The sequence below is a fragment of the Meleagris gallopavo genome, chromosome Z, assembly GCF_905368555.1.
Source record: "Meleagris gallopavo chromosome Z, MGAL_WU_HG_1.1, whole genome shotgun sequence".
Taxonomy (NCBI): domain Eukaryota; kingdom Metazoa; phylum Chordata; class Aves; order Galliformes; family Phasianidae; genus Meleagris; species Meleagris gallopavo.
Window position 1 is genome coordinate 68,099,274 of NC_139435.1, and position 17,645 is coordinate 68,116,918.

At 39.2% G+C, this 17,645-nt stretch overlaps 1 protein-coding gene across 5 annotated transcripts in view; it reads right to left on the minus strand.

Annotated features, from left to right (window-relative positions):
- The window catches only part of MOB3B (MOB kinase activator 3B), an 84,836-nt gene that overhangs the window by 50,064 nt on the left and 17,127 nt on the right, over positions 1 to 17,645 (minus strand). The window contains exon 3 of one of the 5 annotated variants that reach the window (XM_085213517.1): positions 12,923 to 13,001. The exons of 3 other annotated variants lie outside the window; for them this stretch is intronic. The gene's annotated coding sequence lies outside the window, so the exon portion shown is untranslated. Of the gene's footprint in view, positions 1 to 7,429; positions 7,699 to 12,922; positions 13,002 to 17,645 lie in introns of those variants that run through there. One more of the 5 variants, XM_031557390.2, reaches the window with a different exon arrangement.

The following is a 17,645-nucleotide window of genomic DNA, read 5'->3' on the forward strand; positions in this document are numbered from 1 at the left end:
AACTCTGTTCTTCACTCAAAAGCTTGCCAAAATGAATGAAGAAGAACATGATTTTTTTGACACCTCCCCCTCACTTCTGAAATGGACAGGGATCCTGCATGCTATGCTTATATGTGTCCTTACTGCTCCCACTACAGCACCCTGCAACCAAGCATTTTTAAAGTTACAAGTAGCATCACCACTACTTTCCTGGAAGAAATAAGCTTTCATATTACTTACTAGGGACAAAAGAACAGGCTGAGCTTCAGCAGAGTACCTGATTTTCAGCTGAAGGCTTATGCTAATTGAAAGCTTTAGCCACAATCTGCAGTCTCTAAAAGTATCTTTACTGTTTAAGCAGTAAAGTGGTACTTAATGGCAGGATGGCCACACTTCTGCTTTGGGCTGAATCATGGAACCATTGCAGAACCTCATGCACCACTGGACTTCCAGCATTTGCAGCATTGTGTTTTACTCAGCAAGTGATGAGAAGTCTGTCATTCTATTTTGGATCACAAACAGTCAATTAAAACTTTGTAGTGATAGACTTTGAAAGGAAATATATTGCTTCAAAATCAGATAGCTTTATCAAAAGTAAACCCATCTGATAACTCAACAACAAATGGTGAGCAAAACTTCAAGATTTTTAAAGCATTGAGAATGGAATTTGGCTTGCCTGCCATCATTTTCACTTTCATGACAGTTCTCATGTGTGGAGAATGAGAAATGCTCACAGTTTCGTTATCTAAAGTGGTCTTGGGAGGGTTATCTCAGTGACTAAATGGTGTGAATAATGCTGTTGTATTGGCAATAATGGATTATAACTCCTTGAAATCAGCACAGAAGCACCACCCTTCCACGTAAAATTAAACTTGACTACTGATTACATATTTGGCATTGTTTGTGTCTAACCGTCTTCATACCCCAACAATGCCAGCAGGACTTCTCCTTATATTCATTGATGTCAAAGGCTATAGAAACTGGCTTCTGATCCATGATAGATTCACTTCTGAATTGTACCACTAATTTACAGTCCCTAATTATTTGTCCCTGTATGGGCAACTCAAGCGGACAATTCCTTCAAATGATAAAGTGCATTTCCAAAGTATACGCAAAATACTCTTGTGAGAGTGTTGCATGGCCTACAGTTTGGTGAATAGGTACACCAAATCAGCACATAAACCAGTCCTGCCCACACAGATACCACACACACACACAGAAAAATAAGCAAAATATCACCACCACCCTGTCTGACTCACTGTTGAGTTAAAAACCCAACATATCATTTCTTCATACAGTTTCTATTAAATCACAGGCATAAGAATGTTAGAGACACTGTTTACAATCACACGCTTTTCATCAGAGCACACTAGTGAGCATAACACAAGCCTTAAGCGAAAGGTAGCTGGTACAATTCCTATTTTATTTGCCAAGGAAGTGAAAAGACGTGACCACTTCAGCATCAAAGACACAGTAAGCGTTCTATTCTACAAGACACTGTCTGAAAACCAACTCTGCATTCTCATTTTTTTTATATTTTTCTTTCCAAAGTATAAGCTTTCATTCTGAGCACTTGTATGGTCTGATTCAAAGTTATCTGCAGCCTCTCGAAAAGCACATATGATCCAAATCCCATTGAGTACCAACACTTTGTAGACTTCTCATATTTGGCTTCATATTTGACTATTAATTTTAATACAAAGCACAAAATTCTTTAAATAGAGGAACGATACATACTATTCTCCCTTTTGAATATTCAGATGCATACTTTCTCTACTTCCAGTCTCCTGACTGAGAGCAACTATTATACTACATTACAAGCAGTTCTTATAACACAGCAAAGTACAAAGAACTATTGAGTGAACAATGGCCTGTCTAGAAATCTTAAAACACCTTTCCTGTTTAGACAGCAAAAAACATCAAAATAAGTAGGAATAGTATCCCACATATCTTGCACAAGTTTGTGCAATTCAGGTTTAATCATAAGAAAAAAAAGTGCTGTACAATCACGCCATGCAAATTCATGGTGGAAACTTCATACATTTCTTTGTGGGGGGTTTGGGGGAAACACAACAAACAGACCAAACAATAAAACCACAACAAGCAAAAAACGACAACAAACCTTATTAACCTCTAATATAGACTTGCATTATGGTTTTACCAGAGTTGAAAGAGAAAGGAAAATGGATCAAAGCAAATTTGGTTTACTTAGGAAGTGTCTCTAAAAAGCACCATGTACAAACACAGGAACTAGGTTTTAAAAGTCATTGTATCCTTTTCTACATGTTATCCTATTCTCAACAATCTTCCAAGCTCGTAACAAGTGAGCTCCCATAGACTCTACATAGAAATGTATAAACAATGACTTTGTTTTCCAGATGCTGGCCTGTATGGTTTCTCCATGATTTCAATGTTTTCAGGAAGAATCAACATAATTAACAAAAAACAAAAAACAAAAAACAAACAAAAAAAAAAAAAAACAAGAAAACAACAACAAAAGTCCTGCTTCAGCTTTTGTCCATGGTTTCTATGTTACTTAGCTGAAAACTTAAGAGCATTTTAATTAAAGTGCAAAATAACAATAGTAAGTGGTAGCATTCAGTGAAAGGAAGCTAACTGATGCCTGAGGACAAGAATTTGCTATTTCTTGTGCTGGTAAAAAAAAAAAAAAAAATTCCCAGCATCTCTAGAAAAATATGGAATTTGGCTTCAAGTCCTCTCACAGAAGGACTCTTGAGTTTCTTCAAGTTCCTCGCTTTTCTCTAGAGCTACCAGGATTGCCTTACATTAATCCTTATATGATAACCATGAGAACAGTGCAGCTTCAAGGTCCTCAGTGGAAAATGCTGACTGTAAAGACTTCCCATAGTCAGAAACATTTCCCAAATATATAATAACATCCATTTGACATGTAATAGCAAGCCTTTGTTTTGCTCATACATGAGAGAAAAGAAAAAAAGAGCAAAACCACAACATTAAGAGATGGCAGAATACAATAAAAACAGTATTTTAATAATCAGGATGTCAATGTTGAGTGGAATAAAGGATTTTTACTTGATTCTTATTTGATTTAGAGCTGTAACTGCTTCCCCTTCCTCTACTACCCTATTTCTAAGCTTAACACTTGAAGGAGAGCAGAATATAATGGATAACTGTCTATAAAGCTGGGTCCCGTAAAATGAATGTATTCCTGTAACATTTAACAGACAATAATTTCACTGGATCAGCTTCTGCTTAAAAACCTCTACATTAGTGTCATTGCAATATCTGACAAAAGAAACAGAATCATACTTCATGACTCTGCCAAACTACAGATTTTCATTGAGATTAAAGTGGAAAACAATAAGCAGGGACAAAAGTCCCTCCATTGTGACTAAGGAGCAATGGCAGGGGTGAGAGAGGATAAATCTTAGGTGTAAACTTCATTGTACAAATTAGGCATGCTTTTCACCACAGGAACAAACATTTCTGTATTAAAGGAAGGCTCATCTCTCAATCAGTGTCATTCTAGTGGCTTTCAGAAGTGTAACAGGAATTAACATCTCATCAGAAGCTCTGGAGAGGTACTAGTATACCCTCATACTTACTTGCTTATTGTTGTAATAGCATCCATACTAATCCAACTAGGAATATGTCCTTGCTATAGAAGACAGCTTCACGTCAGCCGAAAAAGGGATTCCTCAGAATTACAGTAAAGAAATCACAAAATATTGATGGTTTTGTTTATACTGAAGTACAGCCCTTACTTCTCCACTGAACAAGAACTTAAGGTTATGACCCTCTGCAGACTGATGTTCATGCAAGAGTAAGTATGGCTGTAATTCCTTTCTGGAAAGTTCTGTTCCACTTCAACTTTCAGTCTTTCATATTCCTGTCCTTTTACCATGTCCTCTGTGATATGCGGCCCAGGTGGATATAATCCCTTCCAAAACCTGTATAAGGCTGAGTACTAAACTAAATAATTAAGAAGACCATTGATTTTTCACCCCAGTACATTTCTTTGATCCCCTGCATGGATACACAGCACAGGAAAGAGGACAGCATAAAACACTGTCAGTGGAGGGTAAAGGACGGGAGGGATGAAACACAGAGGAGTACGTTTTTAGCCACAGTCACTGAATCACAGTGTTTGCCATTATTTTAGACCTTCCAAGTCCTTAAAGCAGGTTGAGAACTCTCTTTGGCTCATGCATATCCTGAGGCTGAATTCTGACAGAGTGACAGCATCATGCAGTGAAGCATGTTCAGTACTGACGATGCCTTTGAATGATGGTTAGTTTTTTGGAGGGCTACACACCTAGCTCTTACAGTTCCCCTCTTGGTTCACAAACTTCAACTGGTCTGAGCTGTAGCTAGAATGCTTACAAGCACAGCCCCAAAGACACACTCTTTGAAAGCATTTGCTTTCAGTTGTCAGGTCCTTGTGATCTGCTACTTCTTTCCACCATTAATAAAACAAAGCCTTTACAAATGCATGTGCATAGCTTGGCCAGCTGGTCTTGCAATCACTGCTCTTGCAAAAACTTACCACCTGGTGGACTGCATGGCTGGGCTGACCTACACTCTGGTAGGAGTAGCAACAAAACCAGCTCAAAAACCTTGCTTTAGCCAAAATCCTACCGTCTCTGTGGATGGTGTTCTCACTGAAATTATTGCGACAGAGAACTGCTATTATCATTCATTTCTTTAGAAATATAAACAGGATGGTTAAATGGAGTAAATAAATTCTAACAGCTTTCAGAAAACAGGGACACAAACTGAACTACACAATGATTCTCCTTAACACACATTTTTCTCTTCCAGTTCATTTCTTTTCTACTTTCAATAAAAGTAAAATTTTACTTTTATCCTCTGAATACACTCCTTTGAAAAGAGAATAAGAATGAATTAAATTGTGGTTACAGTTCATAAATCTCTGTTCTATTCAGCTTAACTTGCTCCTCAATCTGCATTCAAAAGTGCTGGCATAACTGAGGAGACAGCACTAAAATCCAATTTCCTTCTCACCCCCACATGCCAAGAACATTCACACAATTCTCAAGGACAAAATCCAAAAGCTGAGATTTAACATGAATCCTCAGAAGTCTGTTTTTAAAATAACCGTGACAGGTCACGTGAGTGGTAAGAAATAACAAAACATACACACACAAAATTGCTCTAGTGGCCTCAGATCTTAACTCAGGGCCTTACTCTTCTATGTGTATAGACTCACTGGAGGGCAGATCTCTGTACACAGCAGTACAGTAGCTCTTTCACTAAAAGTCAGCATTTTATCCCCTGAAACTTCAAGCTCCCTACTCTGCAAACAGTGGCCAAGGTCTTCATTTTTAGACTAAGCCTTAGTTTTAGGAAACCACATATGTGTTCAAGAACATCTAAATCATACACTCCATCGTACAGTATCATTTTGATTCAAACTACTCATTTTTACATTGAGAAACAGAGCTACAAAGGCAGAGCATGCTACATACACTATGCTGGCAAACACAAATAACTAAGACTGCTCAGAAAAACCACATCTACTCAGAAAACAAGATATAGAAAGGTTAGCCTAAATCTGGCTTCTGCTGCCAAACCTCAAGCTGGCTGTTCCAGGGGGAAAAAAGGAGAAGCAGGTTGGTGACACAGAGCCTCAGTTCTAAGCAGATCCAGGTTTCAGAGCAAAAGACCTGCAGGGAAGCTGCAACATCATCAGGTGATGTTCTGCACCCTTCATTACAAACAGTTCTCAATATGGCATAATGATTTTGCATTACAAAGAATTACCCTTAGCTCAGTGTTGCTGAGAGACAAGACCAACCCGAAATCATGTAGCAGTTGAGGCTATGCCTGACCCTGGTAGCTTTTCGATTTGACCTCCGGTAACTCATATCTGAGTGGGACTGTTATGGGCCCTACAGCAGGAAGACAGTAAAGGTAATTCCACTACTAACCATGGGGAATAGGATTTGTCTTTGCAAAGCAGTGCTGAACAAGACAAAAATGCATACTTTTTCACAAATGAAGGAATATTAAAAAAAAAAAGGGATATATTAACTACAAATATATTTTAATTGTTCATGCCATGAATCTAAAATTTTGTTCTGAAGATCAGAAGAAACCTTTGCTTCCATCAAAGTTCCCAATGTATATGCAACAAACAGTGAGTGGCAGCAACTACAGTTAATTACGGACATTTTCAAACTCAGACCAGAGAGAGTATTCCTACTTGAGTCTTCTGAAAAATACAAAAGGTTTCACAGATCAGACCAGGGATGATTTTGTAGGCTAAGGGTCTGGTGGTTCTGTGACTTGACAAAACATACTGCACCTCAACACACTCAGTCACAAGGCATAGCCTTTGTAGTTATAGAAGTCTGGTTGTGTCTCCTCTACTTCCAAAATTCAGAGAAATAGATCAGTCGGTGCTGATTTATGAGTTGTTCTGAACTTATAGGACCAAATTGGCTTGAAGGCTGAAGAGATTTCTGTCCAGAAAACAGCTGTGACTACCACCCTGTAATTTTATTGTGTTTGACCTTATCATTTGGTCAAAATGACCTACTATTTTGTGCAGGGCAGGAAACACTGGATCTGTTAAACATACAGATTCCCATAAACCAGACTAGAAACAGAATACCTGAGATGAAGTACTCATCCACACTCCAAAGCTCTAAATAAGCAGCTTGTAACTTGTACCAAAAGAAAAAAAAAAAAAAAAAAAAAAAGTGCTTTCTTTACCATCTATGAAATCAGAAATACAAGTAAGTAAATGAACTCAGAGACATGATCTAAACAAACACATGCTATTGGAAAGAACACTGAGGTAACAACCACCTCTCCTAAGGACAGCTTGCCTCCTCTCCAGTTTACAAAAATACAGCTGGTAATCATGGATTGTTCATGGAGACAGAAAAAATATCCTTCAATACAGTTTAGAAGCAAAAACCAAACTCCAAGAACAATAGAACTGTAATACCAGAGGAGCCCTGCACTAGGAGTAGGTTGTAGGAACAGCTATGGAATTGCACTCTTCTCCACACACACCCAAGGAGTTTACAATGTAATTTTCCAGCAAACTAAACTGTTTAAAATTTCAAAGCCTCTTCTCTGCCACTACATAGTGCTCAACCTGTATTGTTCTCAAAAAGCCACTCAACACAGCAAACAAAACTTCCACTCACCAGCTGATCTGGAAAGCAGGTTTGGGTGGATTTTTCATTATCCCCCATGGTAAGCAGAATTTGCAGAAGCACAGTATTTAATCATTTCTTTACAGTCTTTAGAGACTTTAAGGAATCAAAATAAGACTCACAACTAATTCACAACTTTACAACTTAGCACCTTGCAATTACTTAGGTCTTGCAATTACTTAATAATTTTACAAGAGAAAAAGAACAAAAAGAGAAAACTGAAGAAAACAGAGAAAGAATGAGCATCAGAAAAACAGACAGAAAAAAAGATTGATCACCAGTCTATTTTGGACGTCTGTTTCGAGGAGTTCTAGTCTCAGCCTGCAGCACTGGAGAAGGGATGGGGTGTTAGCGCGCTCATCCAGAAGTCATAGTCTCAAACCAGCAAACAGCAACAGTGACCACCAAGATGATGAAGATGTTGACAATGACTCTGGGTCCCTTTCAGGCATCCTTTTAAGCCTGTGAGGTTTACAGATGCGCCATCTCAAGGCTGCAAACAAGCGAGTTCACCATAACAAGTTTGTCTAAGACAAGTTTGTAGACAAAACTTAAATTTGTTAGTAAAGCAAATCTACTCTGGTGGGAGGAGGAGAGGATATCATGTCTACTGATACCAGCCTTTGACTGGCTATCATCACAATGGCCTTGCTCTGCAAGTGTTTGAGACGTACTAAGCACACCCTAGAAAGACAGAAGGTGTTTTTGTTGGCCCTTCACAACCACAAAAGCACTCACTCTGAGACTCATAGGAACAGGCCCTCAACAAGTATAATAGAAAGGGAACTTTCTTCACTATAAGCTAAGGATTTGTCTTCTCAAGCCAATCTCATCACTTTACACTACAGAAGGAAGGGAACAAAAATGATTTACTTATGTAACAAGTAAAAGTGATCAGCAGGGGAGCATTAAGGTGGATTCCTTCCTGACCATTAAAACAAGCAGTTACCCAGAAGCAAAATAATTGATTATTCACTGTGCTCTGTGACCAGAGCAGACAGCAAACAGGGAAAGCACAGCCAGTAGTCTCAGGAAGGCAGTGCTTGAAGGACCCTGGTCTGAATGGCAGTCCTCCCCCACTGCTTGGCAAAGCTTAGCTTATCTCTAGCTAAAAACCAATTGCTGATGTAATTAAAACTTCACTGTAAAGCTGGCTCAGTTTTAAAGAGGGAGATTTCAAGGCGTCTAGATTCATCCTACAGAACTACTTTATGCAGCATGTTTCCCACACCATACCTCCCACAAAATTTCTGACCAAGAAAAAAGTAAGCATCACATGTACATTTATAAGCAGTACTTGCTGTCATTCAAAAGCAAGTCTCCATCTGTCTTGGGCCCCAATCACAGCAACATCGTTAGGAACACTGTTTTGCTTGTATAATTCTAAAATTTTGGAAGGGAGGTTCTGTGGCCATGTTTCTTAATGAACCCACAGAACTTTAAAATGCCTTTCTACCATAAAGGAAAGGCAGCTTTACGAGCTCAGAAGGAACTGCTGTACAGGAAAAGTGCCACTTAAATACCTAAGAGAACACAGATGCTAGGGATCCTATATTACAGGATATGCTGTCCTGCCAAACATACATCCAAACCAATGAATGGTTACAGTGGTCATAGAAGTGGAGGAATTCACAGCACCTCTAGTAAAGCAGTGAATGTGTACATAAAACACACACACCTGTAACAGTTTCATTCCTTCTAAACAAGATTTCATAGGATTCATACACACCTGGAGACATTCAAGCTCAGACTAGACAGCACTCTGAGCAGTAGATACCCCTGTTTACTGTAGGAGTTTGACCAGACGACCATTTAGGTTCCTTTTCAACTTGATTGTATGAATCTATATAACCCTTAAGATGTCAGAGGCTGGTGCGAAGTAATTACACCAAAACAATCTCAGCAGATCTCTGCAGAGAAAAAACAAACAAACAAAAACAAAAGGAAAACAACAAACAAACAAACAAACAAAAAAAAAAAACAGTCCCTGTGAGATCAGAGCACCAAAACATGTGCTAAAAAGCCATGCTCTACTCATATATCTGCTTTATTCTCTTACCAGCTTCCTTCCAATCTGGATATAAGGCACTTCATTATCCACTGATATTCAGCAGCTGGAAAACTAATTTAAAAGTATTCCCTGCCAACATCTTGGGAAGATTGCAGATAAAATTTTTGCAGATAATTTGGAGAACCTTATATAAAACTTAAGTTGTACGTTCAAGTTAATTGCATTTAACTGAAGAAAAACAACACCAGAGAAAATTCTTCTGAAAGATGATTCAATGCCTGGTCTTATAAGGGCTGATAACGATCTGAGGTTTCTACTCCACCACAGCCCTCCCGTCACTTTAGTACAGTCTTCCAGATAGGAAGCACTTGAAACAGCAGCATGCTTTTCATCTATTCATCAAGACCATGACCTAATTATTACACCCTGGCTCACACCACAATATAAACTCTGCTCTATTGCTGAATGTGCCCATGCCCAGGTTCTGCATTTCCCTCTTTCATCCACTTCCTGCCAGACACACACATCCTGCAACACCCAGAAGATAATGGTATTGAAATCTTTTACCAGTAGTTATTTAGCTAGTTATGTGGCTTTATTATATTTAACATTTTAATTGATTCATTAAAATTTTACAGCGTCTTTAGCATTCCTGTGAATACTGCTTATGTTCACAGAAATTTTAGTACCAATATTTTATTTCTAAATTGGCAGTAATCCAAAACAACCTTAGACTGACTGCCCTGCTTTCATCATTATGGTTGCTACATAAATAAATGGTTAGGAAACCGGATTGCTACCTTCCTATTCTTCATCCCATTTCAATCAGATCTCCTGCCATCCACACATGCCATACATTATGGTTTAGATCGCATCACAAATTATTCGAGTAAACCCAGCTGTATCACACACAGTATCTGCTATTAGGTAGGAAGATGCCACCGTGATTTTTAAGGCAGCAATCACCACAGATCCCAAGAGTAATCTGCAATAATAATATCTCTGCTCTCTGAACAGCATGCCAACCAGGTGTTTGACCAAGACTGAATCCTTGACATACCACAGCTGGAACAGAAGCCCAAGCTGCCCTTGGTAAAATGTGTGAGAATTCAGGATGGCAAGCTACACAACCAAATTCTGTGTTTTTTAAGAGAGACTACTGCTGTGACTCCTGTAAGACTTAATACGTAGGCTATAGATATTTCTTCAGGAATCACTGATAATACCTAAAAATTGTCAAGAGGAAAACCACTGGAATTCTATTTGCAGATGCTGCAATGACAGTGACTTAGTAGTTAACAGACAGCTTCTCTCATGCTGCTGCACAGTCTGAAAACACACATTTCAGCAAAGTTGTGAAGACAAGCAAATATTCAGAAATGCTTTCCTCTCTTTTGTTTTCTATGTTAGGAATTTCTTCCTCTTCTATTCCTCTCTTTGTTCCAAAGTATCCACTTCATTTTACTTGTGCATTTTTTTCCTTTTTTCCTTCTCCACTCTTTTACTGTGTTTCTTGCAGTCATGTTCAGCACTGCAAGAAAAGCACAGGCTTTGGCTCAGGTATTGGCTAAAAAGCAATTGAGAAGGCTGACAAGAGGCATGAAAATAAAGGCTGCTGGTTACAGCCTTCTTTGTCCCTACTAAGTTTCTATCTCAAGGTTCAACTACAGAAAACAATCGAGCAGATACATGAAGAAAGTCTGAACTACATACAGCAGCTGTTTTTGGTAACATCACATTCAGACAGGTTTAAGTATTACCTTATTGCTTGTATGTGGGAGGACATACAATTACAGAAATACTCTTGTTGCACACTTCCTGTTTTAAGAACAGGATAACACATCACAAATTCTACAGCCTGAATGACTAGAATCTGTCACCCAATCCTTCACATGTTTGTTCTAAACAAACCAGATGAGCTCCACTTATGTTAGAGCCAGACTGATGAGACACTACTCTGTGATTCATTCTTTAGTAAACACACTGAGGATGGCATGAAAAGTTTGGTATAAGTAATACATAAATGTAGAGAACGTGACCACTATAAAGAATCATGACAAAAGGAGAAAACCAAAGTTTTGAGTACATTGGTTATAATCAAAATGAAATAATCTGCCACTGCCAGGAAACAAGGATTTTCCAAATTGTGGTATGCATCATCATTCTTCAGTTTCTTTCAAATCCAACTTCTTTTCTAGAACAAATATGAACCACAGTAGTATATTTTCCACTACTTAGTGAAAGAAAGAAATTCAGCTGGAACAACAGGCAAAACTGAAATATTCCGAAAACTAAAAAGTAGCTAATTTGCAAAACATACATTCAAATTCAAATATATTTTTGATCACTGGATTGCACAAAGTTAAAACCAAGCTCACAACAATAAAATGGCCATACTGGTATCTTACAACACAAGATGACAGGTAACTCTAAGATGCCCATCGTGACCTCTTTAAAGGCATGAGAATTACCTAATTGTAAACATATTGATAAATTATGAGAATATATTGTGAAAGCCCTTGCAATCTCTAATATTAAAAATCCAGTGTAATTTAGTGAAGCAGATAACATCTACAGAGTTACAGATGTAATATGCAGCTGCTCTGGGCTACAGAGATGTAAACAGGTTCCTTTCATATTCTGTAGATTTTCATTAAAACTTGCACACTTGCTGTAAGCACAAGCTTCTCACAAGAGACATCACTGGATCACTGGAAGCGTAACAGAACTTATGATTTCTATTATGCAACTAGCTATCCAACACCATTTAAGACGAATGAAACAATACCTCACAGAACAGTTGTCACCTGTGGAAGGCTGGACTCATAAAACTTTTGCTTGTTGACAACACTCTCTGGATAACCTGACTTGCATTTCATTGCCCTGCAGAGATACTGTATCCAGACTGTGAAATGGCATACTCCACACCTGAACTGCACCTCACACAAGAGAGATTTCATCAGAGGGATGCTAAAAGGTAGGGGATAACCTTATATACTCGCTTCTGTTCTGCCACATTCCTCTATCATTGGGACAGTTGGATTAATTGCAGAGTTTCTTCCAGTATAAAATATATGTTATGGAACAGCTTCACGGTCAAAAAAAAAAAGGCAGGAAACATTACATCAAGCATTATACTTTTTGTCAGCTTAGGTCTTGAGGAAGTTTTTGTTTCAAAAGCATGATCAGATAAACACAGTCAGTTGGCACAGTGCCACACAGCGTCCTCAGCTGGGAGAGGTTCCAAGGGTGCAGAGAGCCTGGGTGGCTACAGTGCTTGGCCAAACTTGGTGAGTGTCTCCACAGGCAAGTGTGCAGGGACAATGGGATGAACCACAAAAAGGGGACATCTGTGGAGAACACAATGGAGACATTTTTTCTTTGGAGAAACCAAAACAGCTCCTATTGTCACCATACTCTGCACTGAGCTGAAACACCAGCACATGTGTGAAAGATCTTCAGGAATAAACCTCCAGTAAACAGACTCATCTTCACATAACCTATTCTTGTTGTAAGCAGAGCATAAGTACTGAAGCATGTCTTGCTTCCCTAAGGTGGATGCAAAAAGTAGTGCAGAATAGCGCAGAACTGTCCTGGAAAGGCTCATATTTATCTCACAACCAAATTAACACCTTACTTTCAGTAAAGCAGCAACCATTCTGGGAGTAAACACATTTCCACTGAAGTCTGAATCTCAAATCCAGCTTCTATGCCAGTTTTTGCAGACTGAGTATCAGTCCTTCTTTGCTGTCATACTCACGCATTCACTGATGTTTACAGACATGAATTCCTGCCAGCAGTGCAATACATTATTCCAGAGGAATGCTAAGATGACAGTCCTGTAAAAGACAAGTGGTAACAGTCACTTTTTGCTATTTCTGCTCTGGGGAGAATCTACCTTCAAAATGCTGTATACCTTTCACAAAATACAGTGGCATGTTAAGGATCGCCTAATGGCAGTGTATTCTGACCCTATGCTTCAGGAGGATTTAACATTTCAGAAATGTACTTGAAATTACTCCTTTCCACAAACTGCATTAAACTGGACACAAATAATAATTTCACTTTCTTTCTACCCAACATAAAAGGCAAAAAAGAGCAGTCTGAAACAACATGAGAAACCATGGCAAAAAACACACTTTTAATGGATCTGGATTTTTTTTTATTCCGTTCCAGTGTATTTGGAAATAATTTTCAGACTTCTAAAAATGCTTGAAAAACAGTTTAGTGACCAGGACATAATTAAACCATGGAATTTACAAATGATGGAACAATATGAATAAGACAATTATAGAGATAATAGAGTACCTATCAGCTTAATTTAGTGCATTACTGAGCACAAGCCTCTATTAAGGGCAGCTAAAGGCCCAGCCATAGAAACCTAATTGTAGCAACTCAGCAATTCCACCTTTCTGGACCAAACATCAGATTACATGACATAACAAACAATCACATACACTAAATAAGAACATGAATAAAAATCCCTGATAAGCAACTCAAGGAATTCCCAGTTATATATTACCAGCTATCCAGTAGGAACAGGGAGGTGACTGTACCTCTCTAGTCTGCTCTTGTGAGGCCCTATCTGGAGTACTGTGTCCAGGTCTGGGTTCTCCGATACAGGAAAGACAGAGAGCTGTTGGAGAGGGTCCAGAAGAGAGCCACAAAGATGATCAGGGGACTGGAGCACCTCCCCTCCGAAGACAGGCTGAGGGAGCTGGGCTTGTTCAGCCTGGAGAAAAGAAGGCTGTGGGGTGACCTCATTGCAGCCTTTCAGTGCCTAAAGGGAGCCTATAAACAGGAGGGGAATCAACTCTCTGAAAGGGTAGATTATAACAGGACAAGGGGGAATGGTTTTAAGTTGAGGGAGGGAAGATTTAGGTTGGATGTCAGGGGGAAGTTCTTTACTGAGAGAGTGGTGAGGTGCTGGAACAGGCTGCCCAGAGAGGTTGTGGATGCCCCATCCCTGGAGGTGTTCAAGGCCAGATTGGATGGGGCCCTGGGCAGCCTAGTCTAGTATTAAATGGGGAGGTTGGTGGCCCTGCCTGTTGCAGGGGGGTTGGAGATTCATGATCCTTGAGGTCCCTTCCAATCCTGGCCATTCTGTGAGTCTGTGATTCTGACTCTGGTTCTATAAGCCTGTGCCTTTCAACTGCCTAAAACCTGACTACATTGTGACAGTGATTAGAACTGAATAAATTCAGACTGTACTATTTACAAAGGCAACACAGTGTCATCTAGAGAGAAGAGCACAGCCTGATTCTGCTATGCCCTGCTTACGTCAATACTTCACTGCTGTAGATCCAGCACCAGGAACCATGGTGGCTATATTGCTAACATCCCAGCCCAAAATGGAGCTACACCACATTCCTTGCAGCACTGCATCTTGGGAATACTTCTGCTAAGCAGGCTGTTCCAGCAGCATCTTCAGCCTCATCAACACCCCCTCTGTGAAGAACACTGGTAAACCCAGCATGGATAAAGTAGCCCAGAAGGGGACAGCTGCCACTGCCATCACAAAAGGTTTTAACTTTCAGAATACACATGCCATTGCAAGGTACATGAAATTAAGAAATGTATTTCTTCTGGAATGCATTGTATGGAAATGGGAAGTCACAAATTGCTGGCAGTTTCCACTCACAGCATGGGATTCACCCGCTCAAATGCAGGTATTTGTGGCATAGACATAAGACACATTGGTTTTCATCTAAACTTCCATTACAGTTAATAGTGCAAAACTACTGTTTACACAACTTATTTCACACTGGACAACTAAACTCCAACAGATGCATCAAACCAAAAACTGTTCACCTGCTTCTCCTGGTAGTAAACCTATCCACTCCAATCAGCTCAGATGTGTAAGTCTTACAGTGTGAACTGGAAGCTGCAGATTCCATCTTTACCATCCCTTCACACCCTCATCCTTTTGTCCATTCCCTTTCTTAAGTCAAGCAGAATTACAGTTATATGTAATACAAAGTTACATTCATATACCTACACATTGTGTTATTCTCTGAGACAAGATATTTTTAGAAATGAACAATTACTGTGTTAGCTCTTTATGAAAATTAATGAGTAATATTTATCTACCCATTTTCAACACAAACAGTGAAGAGGTGCCTCCCAAGGCAGATGATACTGCTGGAACAGACTATGAGACACAAGATTCCCATTCCGTACTGGGTTTATGCGTAAGGTTTTGGTAATGGGGGGCTGCAGGGGAGGCCTCTGTGAGCAGAGCCAGCACTGCCCTGTGCCAGGGGTGAGCAGCTCCAGCCAGCTGCCTTTTATTGTATTCTCTTACTCTCTTCTGATGGGGGGAGTGAGTGAGAAGCATGATGGAGCTATGCTATCTACCAATTTGCAATCACCACATGTTCTCACATGACAATCTACAGATTAAAAAAAAAAAAAGAAAACCAGACACAACTGAATCTAACCCGAGAACTTAAGTCTTTAAGGCAGACAGTGGTATCGTCAGGCAAACTGCAAAGAAACTTCAAGGTTACTCTTTCCAAACATACTTCTCTTAAAAAGAAGGCAACTTCCCCAACTCGATACACAGAGATACAATAAATCTAAGTGCTAAGAAATGGAAACAAGTTAACTACTAACACTTTAAGACAGAAAATCTTCACAGACTTCCCTGAAGTAACTTTGGCAAAGGTTTAACACCCCAAATTCCACAGTGAACTTGCTGGTGAGAACTAAGTAATGATTTTTAAGCATCATTTTCAGGAATCTATTGAACGATTTGTTCACCTTGAAAAAATAAGACAGTAGTGTATATTCTTTTCCTCCTCTGTGGTGATTCTCATGTAGCTATTTTTGATCTTAACTACCTAAGGGAAATGACTGCTACTCACAAGTGCTTTCTCACATACTTCCATGCCCTTATAAATCCAGTTTCCTTCCAGCTACCTGATTTTGACTGCAATAAATGGGTTTCCGTGAAGATTAGGGCATGTCCTTAAAAAGCTACCGTCAGTTGAACTCAGATTCCCAGAGTCAAATCCACTGTCCACGTGCATTCCCTATTACTGTGTGAAGCCTTCCACTATAACATAACCAAGCCCATTAGAGACCTACCCTCTGTTAGAAGACTTCAAACTATGATCATCCTTTAATCCAATTCATTTCCTAGAAGAGAACAACTAACACCTGATTCAGGAAAACATAAACTGTATTAGTGGTGACTATCACAGCTCTCTTCATTTATACAAAGGGGTTAGTTTTGTAGCCATGGCAGTTTACAGTGATGCAGAAGATAATCCTGCTACCTCATTAATAGATGTTTTCTTTTCCAGGTACTCTCAGTCACCACTGCATGTGGATTATGCAGGCTGTCTCAATGGAAAGTAGCTCTGAGAACTTTGGAAAGCAGCTCTGCAGCAAACCCAGGTGTCTGAATGCGAAGAGCAGCTTACACACGCACCTTCTTGCTCACGCACCAGATTTTACCAGAAACAGCTGAACCTTTAATAACATTATTCGTACTTCTGTATTAAAAAAGGTGAGCTGGCACTTGCATTTGGATTAATGTATTCTGTAAAACGGTGCACTGAAGGACTTAAGACTGACTAATGGAAAAAGCAGAAGCAAAGCTGCGCTTCCAACAAAACCCTTAGAAAGAAATAGAAAAAAGCTGCCTAGATACACACTCCAGAAGGAATGCAAAACTCCCAAGGATCTTGCATGTGAAGATTTATTCTTGCAAATTTCTCTGCCATTAGGACAAAAAGCAAATTAAACTGTGCTGTGCACAGTGGAGATCAGTCATATTTTTTAGCAGTTCATTCTATTAGTCCTCCATCACTACAGAGAAGACTTCAACAAAAATCTTTGCAGCCCAAGAAGTTTTACTTCTATTTGTCTTTTATTTTTACTTTTTTTTACATTCCAAGAGAAGGTCTCCTAAAGTTCATTTCAAATGAAGAGTTTCCTTCAGGGTTTACAGTTGAATTCCAACAGTATTTTACATGTTTTAGAACCTCCTTATCCTGTATCCACTGGAGGCTCACAACCACTGTAATCAGCCACATCTCATTACACTACAGAAACCAGTAAACTGCTAGCACCAAGCACTAAAAATGGCCAGTAGATTAGAAGCCAACACCTGCAAGCAAAATGAACTCTATGACCCCAAGAGGAGTCCTCCTTTTCTTATTGCAAGAAAAGCCATTAATGGAGTGAAGCTTGATACTTCTTATATATACTTCTTATATGCTTATTCACAATAACCACAAAGAAAACAAATTATAAATCTACGTTAGTATAAAATTCCTGGTTTTCAGATGGCCTTCAATAGTACACCTGTAGTAACTGCAACTGCAACAATCTGCATTTGAATACTAATGAAAATACAGTGGGCAACCCTGTTCCAAGGACAGCTATGTATCCACCAATGCATAAAAACAGACTTGTAAACAACACATCATTTTACAAGGCATCAGAAAACACTGTCTTAAAGAGCTTCAACTAAT